This window comes from Urocampus carinirostris, chromosome 1, assembly GCF_059441175.1.
Source record: "Urocampus carinirostris isolate Australia breed hairy pipefish chromosome 1, RoL_Ucar_1.0, whole genome shotgun sequence".
Classification (NCBI taxonomy): Eukaryota; Metazoa; Chordata; class Actinopteri; order Syngnathiformes; family Syngnathidae; genus Urocampus; species Urocampus carinirostris.
In genome coordinates this window covers 28,550,183-28,556,449 of record NC_142349.1, presented here as the reverse complement: position 1 = coordinate 28,556,449, position 6,267 = coordinate 28,550,183, and the positions used below count along the sequence as shown (strand labels likewise).

Here is a 6,267-nt window from a genome sequence, read left to right as displayed (position 1 = left end):
TGTGAGGACTCAGGGGGAGGAGACGTGATTTTGGCTCCATGTGCCCGGTTCTCTGCCTCCGCCGCCCAAAAGTGCCTTCAGCTTGGGAAGCTGGCAACATGGACTACGCAAGATGGTTAGGGGGGGATAGGTATGCGAAAGGCCACACGCTGCACAGACGTGCAACTTAGATTTTGTCATTTCTTGACAAAATCTAAGTTAAACAAGACTGTATTTCCTTCTTGCAAAAGGTTTGATCGCTTTGGAGTTGTCCGACCTTGCATTACAGAAGCCCAAAGGCTACCACTTCAAAATATTTGCAAGCCGATTTCCAAAGTATATTCAACGTAAGCAAAGATGAATACCTGCAAGGACATGAAAGATAATATGAATATCAGCTAGCGACAACAAGAGACGAAGATAGTTGGAGTTTCCCTGTGCCGCTGAAATACTAGCTAGCTGGATTTGGTAAGACTTGTAGCAGCCTAACTTGCGGCTAACTTGAGCAGCTAGCTGGGTAAGAAACTGAAAGGCTACTAAAAGCTTGCAGCACTATTTCAAAATAGTCAAGTGGTCGGACCCTGAATCACCAAACGTGGTGATTTTCAGTTGCATGACCAACTTATAGTGATACCAAAAGACAAGAATTTATTTGTACAACGCAGTTAACAATAGCAAAAGTGAATACCGGCAATCCAAGTGCTCCACCCAAATGGATAACGTGAGTGGCTAGTGAGGGAAAACAAGTGAAAAAAGGCCAGTTTGCGGGGACAAAGTAGAAAATGACAAGTGTTGCAATCACTCACAGATTATATGGGACGACCCTCAATCATGCGCAACACAAGGGTTCAGTCACTCGGTTTATTGCCTGCATTCAATAAACAAAACAATACAAAGTAGTCAGGGCGTCTGTGCACGACTGCATACATCTTCAGCCCGAGGTGATATAGCTGAAGGTACTGCAAGCGCAGAAGCCCAAAAAGTGCTAAACGAGAAAGACATTCGCACACGCCCATGGCTTACCAAATGAATGCGGTACCACAGTTTTAACAGTAATGCAATAAAAACACGGATTTTGTGAGAATTAAAAAAAAAACTCCAAATAATCAAATTTCAACTCTGTTACACATAGCTGTGAAACGCAAGAGGCCTTTAATGGGTTAAAAGCACCACGGGGACAAGCTCATTTTACAAAATTGTTGTTCCAGAATGCGTAGTATGAAGATGGCACCAACAAAATTCATTGACTACAAAGGGCATCTCACTTGATTCCAAGTTTTCATACTATCGAGTATTTTTAAAAATATAAAAGTTTACATGACAGTATGTGTATCTTTGCTTGTAAGACTAATAATGGCTTTTGTAAACCACTAGGGGTCACTCTATACTACAAACCAAGATACTGTCCTCTGAATGTATGATGTAATGCACTTGGTACAATTTGGTAAAAAAACACCTACAACCAAATGTTTTATATGTATTCTTAATTTTCTGCCTCCCTGCCACATCACTTTTGCAAACATTGGCCAAAGCAACAGAAGATATTTCAATGTTCCCTTTCTATCCTCCTCGTAAATCTTTAGTGGTGGGTGGTCACCCTTGCAACATGGGTGCCCCTCACACCATGACTCGATCGACCGGCAGGCAAAAAACGTGATATAGACCCAAATTTGTCGTGTTCCGACCATTTTTCAATGTTAAAGCAGGATATTGGCCTGTCAAAGATTTTCCATGTGCCATCTGCTTCATACAAGTGCTCACTTTGACCTTGGCAAAGGCCATAGCGAGCCAAACATCAATGTGGCTCTTTAAGTGTCAAATCATCAAGCACATTACCGGATTGCGATCGGTAGTTTATGGTGACCTTCTATTTTTTGTGGTCACCAGCTGTTCACCCCAAAAGTGACCGCAAAGCGTCCAAAAGCAATTACAGAACACAGCAATTTTTCAAATTCTGTTTCTGTCATCTCAGCAAAAATGACGTTGTCTTCGACTTTATTCTCTTATCATCGCGCTTTAATTAACATCCTCTAACAAGTGGCCCGAACGTGAGGTTAATTGCACTTTTCGTGACAAAATCAGCGCAAAATGCAAATTCTCTCAGGGCGACCTCCGCGCTATGTTCAGGAACCTTGTTTTAATTGTTTGAGCAAAACAGCAGCCAAAGCATGGCGATGAAGTGGTTGGATGCTCACAAGTCAAAGCGTATCGTGCAATTTGCTTGTCTGCACTTTTGCCTCGGGAAAAAAAACTGTTTTGACAAATAGTTCAACACGAAGAGCGAAGATAAGGATGTTAAACCAAAGAGGCGTCACATCACATTACTGCTCATCTCATGAATTTACTACCGCATGAACACTGACTTTGCTGACACACTAATGGTTGACATCCCTTTTCCTGGTAAAATTAAAAAAAAACTGAAAAAATAAGAAATTTAATTAACTGCTCCTCCAAAACGTAGGCCAATGTTGAATTTATCTTAAAGATGTACATGAATCAAGACTTAACTGATTGCGATATTGAAGTTTTTGGAATGTGGAAGGAAGCTGGTGAAGGCCAGGCAAATCTGCACTGGAAACAAATAACCAAGCAGGGAGTTGAACGATAAATATTTAGTTCTTGGTGCATTATAAAAGCAATCACTTGTTTGATACTTCGTACATTGCAAATCAGAGCCTAGAAGTAGCATTTTAAGTCCCAACCATCAGATAACCACCCATCCTTCCAAAACATGATCCTGCTTGTCCCAGGTCATCCCCAGGACCTCCTAATGGTAGGACATGACTGTACCCTGCACACACCAAAATTTGAGATAATGCTCAAAAGTCGATTGAAACAGCCCATGGCCATCCCAGTTGTCAACGTCAAGTCTTTGTCTGAATACATTTTTGCAATTTGTATTGGCATCATTGTTCACTCTGGGCCACATAGACATATTCGTGTTGTTACAATACAATAGTGAATTGAATTTAAATATGATCTCAGGGGCCAATATTAAACAGGTTATTGCCGATCCATGAACATTCCCCCTGTTATCTCTCTGCTGTCAATCACAAATTTTAAATAGCACAGGCTGCGCACATATAAACTCAATCCAATAATATCATTTTCTTCTCAATTTTGCTTCTTACTCTTGCAAAGCACATGCATGATAAGGGCACAAAAGTCCATACCCTCCATCAAAGGTAGAGTAAGTTGAAAAGTAGGGGACACGAGCACCTTTTTACCAAATCAGATGGAGAGCACCCTAGATTCTCCTTAGCTACGCCCCCTCTATATTATCAACGAACTAGGCGCAATCATAGGAGGAATAAATAATTATATGTGTTCATATTGTGTTGTGTCAGAGAATATAAATTCCTACAAAAGGCGCTTTGATACAAGGAAAATGACCGAGGTGCGGGAGAGGTTGTCGCAGGAACAACAAGGGAGAATAAACAAGGGTGAAGTGCAAAACATTACTCGTGGCATCATTGTGAAAGTGACCACTGTATTTTATTGTTGTAACCAGTTCCAATCGTATTTTTTAAAGTGAATGGGGGATAAGGGAATAAATCATTGCAATAAAGCAGCTTGAAGTGATAAAAACATTAAACAAGAAGTACGTTCCTAATTCCTAGACGAATTCTTCCGGTGCCGGATTGGAAGAGAGAGATAAACAAGACGGAGTGGGTTAGTGAAAGAGGAAGTAATGGGATTGAGTACTACTAAAATCATTTCAATGGGAAAATCAACATCTGGACCATTTACACAGCATAACTTTCATTTCTCTACATCTCTGTCCCTTTTGATGTCTTCCTGTCACAAAGTGAACCGTCCTCACCAGGAGCCTTACATCACCTGTGGCATTTCACACACCCCGGAGCTTGACAAGAAACTAAATCCTTTGGGAAACCAAGTGAGGACACGTTCACATGTAGTAGAACTGAATGCTATCAAATAGGGTATTGGTAATGAGTATTAGGTACGTTAAAAGACAATAATCAGCTATGGGCAATACTGTCTTGAGTAGTGATCTTGGCTCACATGGACTCACATCGACAGTTTTTCTAGTGTATCGTAATGTCGACCATTTAAAAAAACGGTGTTGCTGTTGAACTAAAGCAAGCGACAGTGGATGCCCATTGCAAGTCAATTTCAATGTGTTTCAGGGTCTGAGCTCAAGTGTGTTAAATATGTTTTATGCTTGACTATATAAAACATATTTGCTTCTCTTTTGTCATCATACTTCATGGGAATTTGACTTCATGGCAACTGCTACATGCAGTCCAGATGAAACGTAATCCTACAACAATGATTTTACAAGAAATTTTGTGGAGCACAGTTCTAGTTAAAAGTAAAAATGAAAGACTGTTAAAACACAAATTGGAATATGAATATTAATAATTAGATCACTGTACCTACATGTGTACTTTCTCAGAGGGGCATTGTGTATTATTTAGCGCCTCCTAGTGGTAAAAATAAACAATAATTTAAACAATAACTAAAAAGCATGAATCGTCATATAAACCTACATGTTTTAAAATATCTGTAGGTCAAGAAATTTAAATTTATTTTACATAAGATTAGGGTCACTTAGAAGGCGCTGACATGATTGTCCGGCATCTTTCTGCTAAAAGTACCCCCCAAAAAAACAAAAACCTTGTGAAAATGAGAGGAAAAGTGGTGCAGTTTGGTCGATTTGTGTATCTGTAGTTTATATTATTTTTCTATGTAGCACTTGTTTTCAGTTGCACTACTCAATACAGTAACATCTAGTGGTCAGATATAACAGTGTTCCTTTCGAGTCTTTTTTGCCGAGTTACTGTTTAATGTATTTACATCAGAGTGATTTTCTTCAATAATTATTTGGGAACACCAGAATTTTCTTCATGTGATACTTGAAGCAACACTGATTCACTAAGCCACGATCTCCTGCAGCTCATAGTAAATTGGGTTTTAGATCCCTTACATATATGATCTTACTTACTATATTCCATAAAATTAATGTTTTTATAAGTGGCGCTATGGGCAAAAAGAATGATCTTTTATATTTTGCTAAGCATTTAACCAAAACTGATTGACACGTTTTTTGCATAGTCATTATATTTTACCAGAGAACATTTTTTCAGTCGTTTTGCCCTTCAGCACACAGCGGTGGGTTCCAGAAGGACACAATTTGCCGGATGATGAGCACAACAATGCGGTACGGCAACCACAGATGCAACTAGTGAGGATGATTCGAGGGAACAAACAGTGCTTACATTTGTTGCAAAATCGGCACAGCCACATGAATATATTAAAATCGGGTTTGTATGTACTACTGACGAAACATCATCCTTAATCATACAAGAAATGAAAATGTTTCATTCAAACATCGGCTTGGAAGTCTCACCAGCACACGTCAAAACATTTATGGATTTCCCCCTTCACACACTCATGTGCACGGACGCTCACACGGTGACACACGGCTTCGAGAGAACCAATCACCTTCCGTCGCCAGTTCTCTGCTGTTGTTTGTGAATGGGATGCAAACCCCGCCAGGACCATGTAGGGTTGTTTTTAAATACCACAATGCTACCAAAAGTTTTGTTATTTATTTTTATGTTGTGCTTATAATCTTTATGACTGCTTAATAATCATCAATTAGTTGGTTAATCTTGACTTTGGTTGAAGTATTCGTTAAAATAAAACCAAACAGGTTGCATCAATCCAATTCTTTCACTTTCTCTTCTCCTTTTTTTCCATCACCTAAGCCCTGAAAAGCACAAATCCATCAATAGTCACACTTACCTGCAATGGGAGAGACTTTAGTGCTGAGTGCCTCAGAGTCCTCGGTGGTTGGATGGAGAGCAGTGAGGCGGCAAAGCAGCTAAGGGGAGAGCCCGGCGAGGACGGAGAGAAGGAGAAAGACTGCAAGACAAGTGAAGAGAGGTATCAAGAGAAAGGGGATGCTGTGCAAAAGAAGGAGGAGGAGGCTGGCTGGAGGTGAATTGAAGGGGAGAAAGAGAGGGAGGGATGGATAAAGGGTGATTGAGTAGTAGAGGGAGAGGGAGAGTTGGATTGGGATAGGACTGAGAAGGGGAATTTTGGACAACAGTTGGAGAAAAATGAGGAAATGTGGGAAGAAAGAAATTAGCGCTTAATAAGGGTATAAAAAGAGATTAGTCCAAACCAGGGGTTTTCAACGCGGTGCCCACAGGCAGCCCCCTAAGAACACTTGAGTATCCCACAGACAGGTTCTGAAAATTACTCACCAGTGATGGATCATTGTGATCTTTGAATTTAAAACATCTAAATGGAATAACA

The 6,267-nt window shown here is 40.1% G+C and overlaps 1 protein-coding gene across 2 annotated transcripts in view; it reads right to left on the bottom strand.

The window, feature by feature from the left end:
• pvalb6 (parvalbumin 6) overlaps positions 1-5,945 on the bottom strand; it is a 47,481-nt gene extending 41,536 nt beyond the window's left edge. Inside the window, exon 1 of one of the 2 annotated variants that reach the window (XM_088333562.1) lies at positions 5,752-5,945. The gene's annotated coding sequence lies outside the window, so the exon portion shown is untranslated. The remainder of the gene's footprint in view (positions 1-5,751) is intronic. The other variant, XM_088333553.1, reaches the window with a different exon arrangement.
• Positions 5,946-6,267: the final 322 nt, after the last annotated feature.